Consider the following 16,230-nt stretch of genomic DNA (forward strand, 5'->3'; position numbering starts at 1 on the left):
CCTCCCCTCGAAGGCAGCGAGAGGAATGGAATCCAGGCGGTGGAGGACTTTTTCAAAGCTAATCTATTTCCTCCTGCAGGAATCCTTGAGCATTTAAAGTTTTGGAATCAGCTGATTCATTTCTTCCATCCCCTGGACAATGGGTCTATTTATGAGCCCAGTAATTGGTACTCCATGTTCCGTCAGGACAATGAAGAGATGCTCGATCAGCCTCCGCGTTGTTCTGGATGAGTGAGCTTCGCATCTAATCTGCAGTTTCAAGGGTAACTCTTAATAAGCTTTGAATTCGACTGCCACAGATGACCAGAGTTAATCTTTGTAAAAGGATTTGGTTTTAATTGTTCGTGGGGTGTTGGCATGACCGATAAAGCCAGAATTTATCGCCCATCTCTACTTGCCCTGAACTTGGGAGGATTAAGAATCAGTCACAGAGGTGGGTGTAGAAGGTTGAACACTCGAAGAATTCTGAGCCCCACATACACTCAGTGGCCACTTTATTAGGTACACCTGTACACCTGCTCATTAATGCAGATATCTAATCGGCCAATCCTGTAACAGCAACTCAATGCATAAAAGCAAACGGACGTGGTCAAGCGGTTCAGTTGTTGTTCAGACCAAACAACAGAATGGGGAAGAAATGTGATCGAAGTGACTTTGACTGTGAAGTGATTGTTGATGCCAGTTCTAGTGGTTGAGTGTCTCAGAAACAGAAACTGCTGATCTCCTGGGATTTTCACACACAACAGTCTTTCCAGTTCACATAGAATGGTACAAAAAACATCCAGTGGGCAGCATTTCTGTGGGCAAAAATAGCTTGTTGATGAGAGAGGGCAGAGGAGAATGGCCAGACTGGTTCAAGCTGACAGGAAGGCAACAGTAACTCAAATAATCATGAATTACAACAGTGGGATGCAGGAAAACATTTCTGAGCACGCAACATGTTGAGGTGGATGGGCCACAGCATCAGAAGAACACAATTGTACTCAGTGGCCATTTTATTAGGTACAGGAGATAAGTAACAAAAAGGTCATTGAGTGTATAACTACATTCAGATACCTGTATTACAACTCAATGTATAAAAGCAAATAAACATGGTGTTGCAAACGGACATACATCGACTCCATTCTGTCCCCTTCCCATCTACATCCACAGTACTTCTTGTGCTCTTGATATCCTTAGTAACTTTCAATTCCCTAGCCTTTACTGCCTCATTTCCACCGTGGACATCCAGTGCCTATAACACTTCTATCCCCCATCAAGAAGGCCTTGAAGCTCTCTGTTTCTTTCTCAATAAAAGAACAAACCAGTTCCCCTCCACCACCACTCTCCTCCATCTGGTAGAACTGCTCCTCATCCTCAACGATTGTTCCTTCGGCTCCTCCCACTTTCTCCAGACTCAAGGAGTAGCCATCGGCATCCACATGGGCCCCAGCTATGCCTGCCTCTTTGCTGACTATGTGAAACAGTCTATATTCTGTGCCCTCCCCAGTTCTTCCTCTGCTACACTGATGCTTACATCTGTGCTGCTTCACGCACCCATGCTAAGCTTGACAACTTCATCAACTTTACCTCCAACTTCCGCCCTGCCCTTAAATTCACTTGGTCCATTTCTGACACCTCCCTCTCCTTTCCCCATCTCTCTGTCTCCACCTCTGTACACAAACAGACAACTGACCGCTTTTATAAATCTACTGATTCCACAGTTATCTTGACTATACCTTTCCCTATTCTGCCTCCTTTATAAATGCAGCCTTCCTTTCAGAGATATTCTCCTTCTTCAAAGAACAGGGTTTCTCTTCCTCACCATAGTTGCTGTCCTCACCCAGATTTCCTCATTTCTCGAATGCTCCATGCTGTTATAGTCATAGTCATAGACATACTTTATTGATCCCAGGGGAATTTGGTTTTCGTTACAGTTGCACCATAAATAATAAATAGTAATAGAACCAGAAATAGTTAAATAGTAATATGTAAATTATGTCAGTAAATTATGAAATAAGTCCAGGAGCAGCCTATTGGCTCAGGGTGTCTGACCCTCCAAGGGAGGAGTTGTAAAGTTTGATGGCCACAGGCAGGAATGACTTCCTATGATGCTCTGTGTTGCATCTCGGTGGAATGAGTCTCTGGCTGAATGTACTCCTGTGCCCACCCAGTACATTATGTAGTGGATGGGAGACATTGTCCAAGATGGCATGCAACTTAGACAGCATCCTCTTTTCAGACACCACTGTGAGAGAGTCCAGTTCCATCCCCACAACATCACTGGCCTTACGAATGAGTTTGTTGATTCTGTTGGTGTCTGCTACCCTCAGCCTGCTGTCCCAGCACACAACAGCAAACATGATAGCACTGGCCACCACAGGCTCGTAGAACATCCTCAGCATCATCCGGCAGATGTTAAAGGACCTCAGTCTCCTCAGGAAATAGAGACGGCACTGACCCTTCTTGTAGACAGCCTCAGTGTTCTTTGACCAGTCCAGTTTATTGTCAATTCATATCTCCAGGTATTTGTAATCCTCCACCATGTCCACACTGACCCCCTGGATGGAAACAGGGGTCACCGGTACCTTAGCTCTCCTCAGGTCTACCAGCAGCTCCTTAGTCTTTTTCACATTAAGCTGCAGATAATTCTGCTCACACCATGTGACAAAGTTTCCTACCGTAGCCCTTTACTCAGCCTCATCTCCCTTGCTGATGCATCCAGCTATGGCAGAGTCATCAGAAAACTTCTGAAGATGACAAGCTCACTCTGTCTTCCCACTGCCTTAACAGTGACAGAGTTTTGTGTCCTTACCCACCACCCCTTGAGCCTCCGCATCCAACACATCATCATCTGCAACTTCCGCCATCTGCAAAGGGATCCTACCACCAAACATATTTTTACCTACTCCCCACTCTCCACGTTCCAGAGGGGTCACTCCCTCCATGATTCCCTTGTCCATTTATCCCCCTTCACTAATTTCCCTCCTGGCACTGATCCCTGTAAGTGGCCAAAGTGCTACACTTTCCCATTCAGCTCCTCCCTCACCTCATTTCCGGGCACCAAATAGTCCTTCCAGATGAGGCAACACTTCACCTACAAATCTTCTGGGGTTGTCTCTTGTGTCCGGTGCTCCCATTGCAGCCTCCTCTACATTGGTGAGACCCATCATTAGTTGGGGGACCACTTCATCGAGCAGCTCTGCTCCATCTGCCAAAAGTGGAACTTCCCAGTGGCCAAATGTTTTAATTCTGGTTCCCATTCTCATTCCAACATGTTGGTCCATGGCCTCCTCTTTTGCCAAGATGAGGCCTCCCTCAGGATGGAGGAGCAACACCTTATATTCCATCTCGGTAGCCTCTAACCTGATGGCATGAATATTGATTTCTCCTTCCAGTAAAAAATTCCACCCCTCTTTCTCTATTCCTCACTCTGACCATTTAACTCTTCTCACCTACCTATTAGGTCTCCTCCTAATTCCCTTTCTCCTATGGTCCACTCCCCTCTCCTATCAGATTCCTTCTTCTCCAGCCCTTGAACTTTCCCACCCACCTGGCTTCACCTATCACGTTTCAGCTAGCCTCCTTCCCCTCCCCCCACCTTTTTATTCTGGCATCTTCCCCCTTCTTTTCCAGTCCCAGTGAAGAGTCTTGGACTGAAACATCAACTATTTATTCATTTACATAGATGCAGCCTGACCTGCTGAGTTCCTCCAACACTTTGTGTGTGTTGCTTCATATTTTGCTGCCTCGCCTCCATGTTATTTTAAAAATTATTTTTGCACTATTTATTTACCTTTGTTAATTTATTGAATTTTATGTACTGCCACCCCAAAACAACCCACTTTGCATCATATGTCAGTAATGATAAATCTGATTGTGTTTGTTCCAGATAGTGTACTTTTCTCAAATTCAGAATTCCCATCTACAAGCACCCTTCTTATGTACTCACACCTCTGATCTATTTACCACCAGCTGCCAGCCATAGCACTGACTGCCCTTAGGCACCGTGACCGACACCTCTCTGAACCTGCAGTATTCTGCTCAGAAGGAATCAAGCCTATGCAGCACATAATATGCTGGAGGGACATATCTCCATCTAGTGAGGACAGCATCTAGTGAGGACCTGCGTCGGTCAGAGTAGACCTTGGATATTACATCCTAGCTGTCTAGATAGGCAAGCCTGGGCAGTACAATATCAAGAGCAAGCTATTGCCCATGTAGCAAGCTCCCCCTCTCTACTACTACTACTACAACAACTACTACTACATCGACTCAGGCCCAGGGGGCTGGTGTCGGGCACGATGATGGACTCCCCACTTCTCCCTCTCCCTCATCAGTGTGTTCAGTTCAACTACATTAGCCGCGCCGCTGTCTTCTAGGAGCGTGTTGACCATAGTCTTGGGAGGGCGCCCAGGGTTCATCCTCCCATGCTTGGGCTCCCATTTGATGACAAGGCTGGCAGGTAGCTCAGGGTGGCGTAGACAGTGTCCCGCTAGTTGCAGTCTTCTCGCCTCAATTTTAGTAGTGAGCATCCGTAGGTTGTCATAGAGCTCAACGTTCATCATGTGCTGTTGCCAACTCATGTCAGGAGCCATCCGGAGCATTCGTGTATAACAACCATCTAGAGACTTTCGCATCGTCTTGGTGAATGTCCACGAATCGCATCTGTACGTGAGAATGGACTCTATGACTGCTATGAAGATCCTCTTTTTAAGCCCTCTGATCAGGTTCGACTTCCAGATTTCCTTCATGTCGTTCATAGCCCTCCACGCCAGCGCCTTCTGTATCTTTATGTCCTTCTCCAAACTCATCATTCTTGACCCGAGGTACTTGTAGTCAAAGACTTTCTTAATGGTATCATTCTTTACGGTCTTGAGAGTACCTTCATCACAGTTAGACACCCTCTCTACGCATCTTATGAACCCAAAGGAAAAATAGACAGCGATACAGTTTGGCGCCAGCAGTATCGCAGGAGTTGCCAGTTGGCACTGAACTCAATGTAGGACGGCCTTGGGGATTCCAGCTCCAGATTTTCCCCTCGGGGTTTACTCCCGAAGCCTTCCCCATGAGTGGGTATAGACACAAGGCAGTGGAGGTCTGAGATCAGTTTTCCTTCTCCTTGATGAGCTGCTGACCACGGCTAACAAGCCCCATCCCCACCGGCAGCACCTATGGAAAGAAATAAAGAGTCAATATTTTGGGTTGGGCCCCTTCATCAGGATTCAACGGGTTTGTTATCAAACCTGTCGCTAATGAGTGATGCTGTTGTTTGGCAAACCATCTTGCAGGTTTCAAATGGCAGCTCTAACATTTTAACATGCCTTCATAAACACAAGGGATTCTGCAGATGCTGGAAATCCAGAGCAACACACACAAAACACTGGTGGAGCTCAGCAGGCCAGTGGCTTCTATGGAGGGGAATAAATAGTCCATTTTTCAGGCCAAGAGCCTTCGGGCTTAGTGTACAAAGACATACTGGTTGGCAGGTTAATTGGTCATTGTAAGTTGCCTAGAATTAGGCTAGGGTTAAATCAGGGGTCGTAGAGTGGCACGGCTTGAAGGACCGGAAGGGGATATTCTGCATTGTATCTCAATAATAAATAAATAAATTCAAACATGTCTCTATATCACCAATCAAGTAATGTAGCACCATACCACTGTATCCTTGCATTGCACCAGATATTGGATAAGTCATTATTTTAGACAGGCATCTGTCTAAAATAATAACTTTGGGTTTATTAACAAAGTTATACTGATACATTCCCCTTTGTTACAGGCTTCCAATACTATAGGTGCTACTTTTGGGAGTTAACTATGTTCCTTTATCTGCTTCCTATCCATTAGACCATAAGACATAGGAAGAGAATTAAGCCATTTGGCCATTGGGTCTGCCACTTAATGTGAAAATCTGCAGCTTAATGTGAAAAAGACTAAGGAGCTGGTGGTAGACCTGAGGAGAGCTAAGGTACCGGTGACCCCTGTTTCCATCCAGGGGGTCAGTGTGGACATGGTGGAGGATTACAAATGCCTGGGGATACAAATTGACAATAAACTGGACTGGTCAAAGAACACTGAGGCTGTCTACAAGAAGGGTCGGAGCCATCTCTATTTCCTGAGGAGTCTAAGGTCCTTTAACATCTGCTGGATGATGCTGAGGATGTTCTATGAGTCTGTGGTGGCCAGTGCTATCATGTTTGCTGTTGTGTGCTGGGGCAGCAGGCTGAGGATAGCAGACACGAACAGAATCAACAAACTCATTCGTAAGGCCAGTGATGTTATGGGGATGGAACTGGACTCTCTGACGGTGGTGTCTGAAAAGAGGTTGCTGTCTAAGTTGCATGCCATCTTGGACAATGTCTCCCATCCACTACATAATGTACTGGGTGGGCACAGGAGTACATTCAGCCAGAGACTCATTCCACCGAGATGCAACACAGAGCGTCATAGTAAGTCATTCCTGCCTGTGGCCATCAAACTTTACAACTCCTCCCTTGGAGGGTCAGACACCCTGAGCCAATAGTCTGGTCCTGGACTTATTTCCTGGCATAATTTACATATCGCTATTTAATTATTTATGGTTTTATTACTATTTAATTATTTATGGTGCAACTGTAACGAAAACCAATTTCCCCCGGGATCAATAAAGTATGACTATGACTATGACTATCTTTCTGTCATAGCTGATTTATTATTCCTCTCAAGTCCATTCTTCTGCCTTCTCTCTGTAACCTTTGGCACACTTACTGATCCAGAACCTATCAATCTCTGTTTTAAATGACTTGGCCTCCACAACCATCTGTGGCAATGAATTCCACATATTCACCATCTTTGGCCAAAGAAATTCCTCCTCATTCCTATTCTAAAGGGACATTTCTCTTTTCTGAAGCTGTGCCCTCTGGTCCCAGATTCCGCCATCATAGGAAACATCCTCTCCCTATCCACTCTATCCAGGCCTTTCAATATTCGATAGGTTTCAATGAGATCCCTCTTCATTCCAGCAAGTAAAGGCTCAGAGCCATCAAACACTTCCCTCTTGTATTTTTCAGTACCATCATTACTTTACTGTTGTTTTATGATTCTTTATCCTTTTTAAGATTACTTGGAGCACTTACCTTATTAAATAAGATTTTGATTCAGGTTTTTATCACACGTACATTGAAACATGAAGTGTACTGTGGGCAGCTCACGAATGTTATCACGTGTTCTGGCGTCGACACATAGATCCTGTGTTGCTTGAGTGGTTTAGGGGCTGGAGGGGCTAGAGATTTTAAACATTAGTCCAAAGGTATAAGTGGGGTGTAAGGAAGAAACTGGGCAAGGGTATAGTTTCTGTTGTCTTCCCCCTTCCTTTCCAGACCTGAAGAAGGATCTCAGCCTGAAATGTTGACTGTTTATTAATTTCCAGAGATGCTGCCTGACCTGCTGCGTTCCTCCAACATCTAGTGTGTGTTGCTAAAGGTATAATTAAGATCTGTAGTTACTGCCCGCAGTCATGGTGGAAGTGAAATCAATCAGGGCTTCCGAAGGGAAATTGCAATGATATTTAAGAAAGAATAATTTGCAGGGTTGTGGGAAAAGAGGAAGAATGTGACTGATGTATCTGCTCTCTTCTCGCTGCTGCTATCAGGAAGAAGGTACAGGGACGTCAGAGCTCACACCACCAGGTTCGGGAGCAGTTACTACCACCTCAATCATCAAGCTCTTGAACCAAAGGGGATAACTTCACTCAACTTCAGTTGCCTCATCATTGAAATGTTCCCACAACCTATTGACTTAATTTTCAAAGACTTTTCATCTCACATTTTCGATATTTATTTGTTATTATTATTTCTTTCTTTTTGTATTTGCACAGCTTGTTCTCTTCTGCACTCTGGTTGACTGCCCTAGTTAGGCAGTCTTCCGTTGATTCTGTATGGTTATTATTCTATAGATCATGTTGAGTATGCCCACAATAAAATGAATGTCAGTATTGTATATGGTGACACATATGTACTTTGATAATTACTTTGAACTTTTTTAGGACCTAACCTAGAGACAGTGAGTCATATGGCTTCTTTCAGTTTCTCAATAACATAATGAATATTTGTGATGTTTTATTGAATTGAGCCCAATGTGAATCTACACTCAGTGGCCACTTTATTAGGTACACCTGTACACCTGCTCATCAATGCATGTATCTAATCAAACAATCATATGACAGCAACTCAGTGCATAAAAGCATGCTCAAGAAGGTTCAGTTGTTGTTTAGACTAAACATCAGAATGGGGAAGAAATGTGGTTTAAGTGACCTTAACCATGGAATGATCATTGGTGCCAGGCAGAGTGGTTTGAGTATCTCAGAAACTGCTGCTCTCCTGGGATTTTCATATACAACAGTGTCTAGTGTTTACAGACTGGTACCAACAAATAATAATGCGAGAAACAAAAAAAAACATCCAGTAAGCAACACACATCAAAGTTGCTGGTGAATGCAGCAGGCCAGGCAGCATCTGTAGGAAGAGGTGCAGTCGACGTTTCAGGCCGAGACCCTTCATCAGGACTAACTGAAGGAAGAGTGAGTAAGGGATTTGAAAGTTGGAGGGGGAGGGGAGATCCAAAATGATAGGAGAAGACAGGAGTGGGAGGGATAGAGCCAAGAGCTGGACAGGTGATAGGCAAAAGGGGATACGAGAGGATCATGGGACAGGAGGTCCGGGAAGAAAGACAAGAGGGGGACCCAGAGGATGGGCAAGAGGTATATTCAGAGGGACAGAGGGAGAAAAAGGAGAGTGAGAGAAAGAATGTGTGCATAAAAATGAGTAACAGATGGGGTACGAGGGGGAGGTGGGGCCTTAGCGGAAGTTAGAGAAGTCGATGTTCATGCCATCAGGTTGGAGGCTACCCAGACGGAATATAAGGTGTTGTTCCTCCATCCTGAGTGTGGCTTCATCTTTACAGTAGAGGAGGCCGTGGATGGACATGTCAGAATGGGAATGGGATGTGGAATTAAAATGTGTGGCCACTGGGAGATCCTGCTTTCTCTGGCGGACAGAGCGTAGATGTTCAGCAAAGCGGTCTCCCAGTCTGCGTCGGGTCTCGCCAATATATAAAAGGCCACATCGGGAGCACCGGACACAGTATATCACCCCAGTCGACTCACAGGTGAAGTGTTGCCTCACCTGGAAGGACTGTTTGGGGCCCTGAATGGTGGTAAGGGAGGAAGTGTAAGGGCATGTGTAGCACTTGTTCCGCTTACACGGATAAGTGCCAGGAGGGAGATCAGTGGGGAGGGATGGGGGGGACAAATGGACAAGGGAGTTGTGTAGGGAGCGATCCCTGCGGAATGCAGAGAGAGGGGGGAGGGAAAGATGTGCTTAGTGGTGGGATCCCGTTGGAGGTGGCGGAAGTTACGGAGAACAATATGTTGGACCCGGAGGCTGGTGGGGTGGTAGGTGAGGACCAGGGGAACCCTATTCCTAGTGGGGTGGCGAGAGGATGGAGTGAGAGCAGATGTACGTGAAATGGGGGAGATGCGTTTAAGAGCAGAGTTGATAGTGGAGGAAGGGAAGCCCCTTTCTTTAAAAAAGGAAGACATCTCCCTCGTCCTAGAATGAAAAGCCTCATCCTGAGAGCAGATGCGGCGGAGATGGAGGAATTGCGAGAAGGGGTTGGCGTTTTTGCAAGAGACAGGGTGAGAAGAGGAATAGTCCAGATAGCTGTGAGAGTCAGTAGGCTTATAGTAGACATCAGTGGATAAGCTGTCTCCAGAGACAGAGACAGAAAGATCTAGAAAGGGGAGGGAGGTGTCCCCTCTACCACCACTCTGCTCCGTCTAGCGGAATTAGTCCTTACTCTTAATAATTTCTCCTTTGGCTCCTCCCACTTCCTCCAAACTAAAGGTGTAGCTATGGGCACCCATATGGGTCCTAGCTATGCCTGCCTTTTTGTTGGGTTTGTGGAACAATCTATGTTCCGTGCCTATTCTGGTATCTGTCCCCCACTTTTCCTTCGCTACATCGATGACTGCATTGGCGCTGCTTCCTGCACGCATGCAGAACTCGTTGACTTTATTAACTTTGCCTCCAACTTTCACCCTGCCCTCAAGTTTACCTGGTCCATTTCCGACACCTCCCTCCCCTTTCTAGATCTTTCTGTCTCTGTCTCTGGAGACAGCTCTGCTGACGTTGAGTGTGAGGCTCTCTCTCTCTCTCACTTTATTTTCAAAAACAGAGGAGCTTTTATTACCTACAGTTTATTTTGTGGGTGCATGTTAAACATCAGTGGTATGTTGCATTGTTTGATAAAAATACTTGCACAAGTGCGGATAGAAGTGATTATTTTTCAAAGAACTCCCAGGGTGAAATTGGCAGCCTGTATTCTTACGCGTCAATAGTGTCCAATTACTGCCAGGAGGTCACAAGGAAACAGTGTTTCTCACCAAAGCTGTTAAGTTCCAAAGTAGCTCCTAAATGGTTCTCTAATTCAGAGTCAGTTACATTTTAACCTAATCCGCCCATGTAATACAAATGCTCGTGTTCCCTAATTCACCAATTGCATCATATCTGATTTGTCCAATTAGGGTAAAGCAGCATCTGTGGTGGAGGAGAGAGTGGATGGTTGTCGGGGGGGGGGGCAGTGTGTGAAGGAATTGTCCATATTTCTGAATGAAACATTACATGAGGACTGTCGAGGACAGTGGCTAAATTCAGATGATCAGGGTGATTGTTGAGATCCAAGTGTCCCCAGCAGGAGGAGGGAGGGTCCATAAGACCATAAGACAAAGGAGCAGAAATCACCCATTCGGCCCATCGAGTCTGCTCCGCCATTCCATCATGAGCTGATCCATTCTCCCATTTAGTCCCACTCCCCCGCCTTCTCACAATAACCTTTGATGCCCTGGCTACTCAGATACCTATCAATCTCTGCCTTAAATACACCCAATAACTTGGCCTCCATTGCTGCCCATGGCAACAAATTCCGTAGATTCACCACCCTCTGACTAAAAAAATTCCTTCGCATTTCTGTTCTGAATGGGCGCCCTTCAATCCTTAAATCATGCCCTCTCGTACTAGACTCCCCCATCATGGGAAACAACTTTGCCAAATCCACTCTGTCCATGCCTTCCAACATTCGAAATGTTTCTATGAGGTCTCCCCTCATTCTTCTAAACTCCAAGGAATACAGTCTAAGAGAGGACAAACGTTCCTCATATGTTAACCCTCTCATTCCCGGAATCATTCTAGTGAATCTTCTCTGTATCCTCTCCAACGTCAGCACATCCTTTCTTAAATAAGGAGATCAAAACTGCCCACAGTACTCCAAGTGAGGTCTCACCAGCTCCTTATACAGCCTCCACATCACATCCCTGCTCCTATACTCTATTCCTCTAGAAATGAATGCCATCATTGCATTCGCCTTCTTCACCACTGACTCAATCTGGAGGTTAACCTTAAGGGTATCCTGTACGAGGACTCCCAAGTCCTGCTGCATCTCAGAACTTTGAATTCTTTCCCCATTTAAATAATAGTCTGCCCATTTATTTCTTCTGCCAAAGTGCATAACCATACACTTTCCAACACTGTATTTCATTTGCCACTTCTTTGCCCATTCTTCCAATCTATTCAAGTCTCTCTGCAGACTCTCCGTTTCCTCAGCACTACCGGCCCCTCCATCTATCTTCGTATCGTCAGCAAACTTAGCCACAAAGCCATCTATTCCATAATCCAAATCGTTGATGTACAATGTAAATAGAAGCGGCCCCAACACGACCCCTGTGGAAAACCACTGGTAACCTGCAGCCAACCAGAGTAGGATCCCTTTATTCCCACTCTCTGTTTCCTGCCAATCAGCCAACGCTCTATCCAGGTATGTAACTTTCCCGTAATTCCATGGGCTCTTATCTTGTTGAGTAGCCTCATGTGTGGCACCTTGTCAAAGGCCTTCTGAAAATCCAAATATACAACATCCACTGCATCTCCCTTGTCTAGCCTACTGGTAATTTCCTCAGAAAATTGTAATAGGTTTGTCAGGCTGGATTTTCCTTTAAGGAATCCATGCTGAGTTCTGCCTATCTTGTCATATGCCTCCAGGTACTCTGTAACCTCATCCTTGACAATCGACTCTAACAACTTCCCAACCACCGATGTCAAGCTAACAGGTCTATAATTTCCTTTTTGCTTCCTTGCCCCCTTCTTAAATAGTGGAGTGACATTTGCAATCTTCCAGTCCTCCAGAACCATGCCAGGATCTACCAACTTTTGAAAGATTATCGCTAATGCCGCCGCAATCTCCACAGCTACTTCCTTCAGAACACGAGGGTGCATTCCATCTGGTCCAGGAGATTTATCTACCTTTAGACTATTCAGCTTCCTGAGTACTTTCTCTGTTGTAATTGTGACTGCGCACACTTCTCTTCTCTGCCACCCTTGAGTGTCCGTATACTGCTGATGTCTTCCTCAGTGAAGACAGATGCAAAATACTCGTTCAGTTCCTCTGCCATCTCCTTATGTCCCATTACAATTTCTCCAGCATCATTTTCTATTGGTCCTATATCTACTCTCACCTGTCTTTTACTCTTTATATACTTGAAAAAAGCTTTTAGTATCCTCTTTGATATTATTTGCTAGCTTCCTTTCATAGTTAATCTTTCCCCTTTTAATGACCTTCTTAGTTTCCTTTTGTAAGCTTTTAAAAACTTCCCAATCCTCTGTCTTCCCACTAATTTTTGCTTCCTTGTATGCCCTCTCCTTTGCTTTAACTTTGGCTTTGACTTCTCTTGTCAACCACGGTTGCATCCTTTTTCCATTCAAAAATTTCTTCTTTTTTGGAATATATCCGTCTTGCACCTTCCTCACTTCTCGCATAAACTCCAGCCACTGCTGCTCTGCCATCTTTCCCACCAGTGTCCCTTTCCAGTCAACTTTGGCCAGTTCCTCTCTCATGCCACTGTAATTTCCTTTACTCCACTGAAATACGACAAGTCATCCACCTTATTCCTTATGCTGCGTGCATTTAAGTATAACACCTTAAGACCAATATTTGGTACTTTTCGCTTTGATTTCACTGCAACTTTATTGCACTGCAACTCATCCCAATGGCTACAAATTTGCCCCATCACCTGCCTGGCTTTCCTGACATCTTTACTGCCTACTGTCTTAGATTTATTTCTGTTTTCCCCTTCCTCCGCTCTATCATTCCGGTTCCCATCCCCCTGCCAAATTAGTTTAAACCCTCCCTAACAGCTCTATTAAACTTTCCCGCCAGGATATTGGTCCCCTTCAGGTTAAGGTGTAACCTGTCCTTTTTGAACAGGTCATACTTCACCCAGAAGAGATCCCAGTTATCCAAGAATCTGAAGCCCTGCCCCCTGCACCAGTCTCTCAGCCATGCATTCATCTGCCTGATCCTACTATTCTTGCCCTCGCTAGCACATGGCACAGGTAGCAATCCTGAGATTACTACCCTGGAGGTCCTGCTTCTCAGCTTTCTTCCTAACTCCCAGAAAACTCTCTTCAGGATCTCCTCCTTTGTCCTATCTATGTCATTGGTACCAACATGTACCAAGACAACTGGCTGCTCACCCTCCCCCTTCAGAATATTCTGGACCCGATCCAAGACATCCCGTACCCTGGCACCTGGGAGGCAACACACCATGCGGGTATCTCTATCAGGCTCACAGAATCTCCTGTCCGTTCCCCTGACTATGGAATCCCCTATGACTACTGCATTCCTCTTCTCCCTCCTTCCCTCCTGCACAACAGCACCAGGCTCAGTTCCAGAGACCCGGTTACCGTGGGTGTCCCCCTGTCAGGTCATCCCCCTCAACAGCATCCAGAAAAAGATATTTGTTGCTGAGGGGGATAGCCACAAGTGTGCTCTCCACTATCCAGTCATTTCCCTTCCGTCTCCTGACAGTGACCCAGTTTTCTGACCCCTGTAACCTAGGGATGACTACCTCCCTGTAGCTTCTGTCTATCACCTCTTCACTTTCCCTGATAAGCAGTAAGTCATCAAGCTGCAGCTCCAGATCCCTAACACGGTCTCTGAGGAGCTGCATCTCGGTGCACCTGGTGCAGATGTGGCCATCAGGGAGGCTGGAGGTCTCCCAGGATTCCCACATCTGACACCCTGAACAAAGCACTAACTCTGCAGGCATGCTATCTAATTGTACAGGAATGAAACAGGAAACAGGTGGTCTACTCACCCACTTACCTCGCCAAACAGACGAATTTTTTAAACCGTTTGCTCGTACCGTTAGCTGTGAGAGCCCTGCTGTTCCTGTCTGTCTGGGCCGATTTGCGAAGGGCGGGGGTGGGGAAGTTGGTGCTTCTCTCTCGCCTCTTCCCGTTTACCGCCGAAGCCTGTTGAAACCAAAGCCCTACACTCTGCTACCGCTCAGTCCGCTGCCTGCTGTATAGGGTGGTCTCCTTTTTAAACTCTCCGTGCTGCCCTGGTATGTCACACGCCTGCGCAGTCTCGTCCTTCTTGCACTCGAAGAAGTTTTTTTAAAAAAAACTGCCTTCCTTCAGAATTCAGCTCCCATGCCGCTCTGTAGTCCCGATCCAAAATAAAAATTCTATCTAATTCAGAAATTCTATCTGTCCCTCTCAAAATCCAAAAACACCTCAGTGAAATCATAAGACACAGGAGCAGAATTAGACAACTCAGTCCATTGAGTCTGCTCCACCATTCCATCATGGCTGATTTATTATTCCTCCCAACCCCAAACTCCTGCCTTCGCCCTGTAACCTTTGACACCCTTTCTAATCAACAACCTAACAACCTCTTCCTTAAACATACCCAATGACTCAGCCTGCACAGCCATCTGTGGCAATGAATTACATAGATTCATCACCCTCTTGCCAAAGAAATTTTTCTTCACCTCTGTTCTAAAAGGATATCCTTCTATTCCAAGGCTGTGCCCTCTGGTCCTAGACCTCCCCACGATAGGATACATCAACTCCACGTCCATTCCATCTAGACCATTCAACATTCAATAGGTGTCGATGAAATTTCTCCCCCCCCAGTCTTCTAAATACCAGTGAGTACATGAGGACAGCTCCTTTTGAAGTTATATGTCAATGATTTGGATGACGGAATAACAAACGAGGAGTGTTTGATGGCTCTCGGTGTTTGATGGGTGTTTGAGGCCCTGAGCCATCAAACATTCCTCATATATTAACCCTTCTAGTTCTGGAATCATTCTTGTGAATCTCCTCTGATTCCTTTCCAATGCCGGTACTTTCCTTAGATAAGGAGCCCCAAGCTGCTCTTAACGTTCCAACCTGACCAATGTTTTATAAAGCCTCAGCATCACATCCTTGTTCTTACGTTCTAGTTCTCTCAAAATGAATGCACATTACATGTGCCTTCCCTACCACTGACTCAACCTGCAATTTAAACTTCAGAAAATCCTGCAAAAGGACTCCCAGGTCCCATTGCAGCTATGTTTTTTTTGAATTTTCTCCCAATTTACAAGATAGTCTATGCCTTTATTCCTTCCACTAGAGTGCATGACCATACACTTCCCTGCACTATATTCCATCTGTCACTTCTTTGCCCATTCTCCCAATCTGTCCAAGTCCTTCTGCAGGCTCCTTGCTTCCTCAACACTACTCGCTCCTCCACCTATCTTTGTATCATCTACAAACATGGCCACAGTCATCAATTCCATCATCCAAATCATTGACATGTAATGTGAAAAGGAACAGTCCCAATACCCACCCCTGTGGAACACCACAAGTCACTGGTAGCCTCCCAGAATAGGGCCCCTATCATTCCTTAACCTCCCCTATTCCAAGCACTATAACAGAAGCCAATTTCATGAAACCTTCCCTTATAATATCACCTTTGCAGCTGTAGTTACATTTGCACACATGGGTGTAAGAACTAGGAAAAGAAGTGAGTTCTTCAACCCTTCAATTCTGTTAACCACTCAAAAGCATCACAACTGATCTCACCTTGAACTCATCTCCAATTTTCCAGTCCAGAGACATCAATCTAAGAAAGGGTGTGCTGGTACTGGAGAAGGTTCAAACAAGAATGATCTCTGAAAGAAAGGCCTAACTTATGAGTAATGTCTCGGGGAACTCATCCAATCTACATTACCTTTGATTCCACTATAATCCACTTACCTTAATCAAAAACCCTCTGATTAGTCCTAATGATGCCAATTTACTGGGATGATTTATAGTGGTCCTGGGATATCTTCCAAACTTACTGGCTCACTAATCTACACCCAGTATGGAAGGCAAACTATGTGCCTTCCAA

This window comes from Mobula birostris, chromosome 18 (assembly GCF_030028105.1).
Source record: "Mobula birostris isolate sMobBir1 chromosome 18, sMobBir1.hap1, whole genome shotgun sequence".
In the NCBI taxonomy this organism is placed as follows: domain Eukaryota; kingdom Metazoa; phylum Chordata; class Chondrichthyes; order Myliobatiformes; family Myliobatidae; genus Mobula; species Mobula birostris.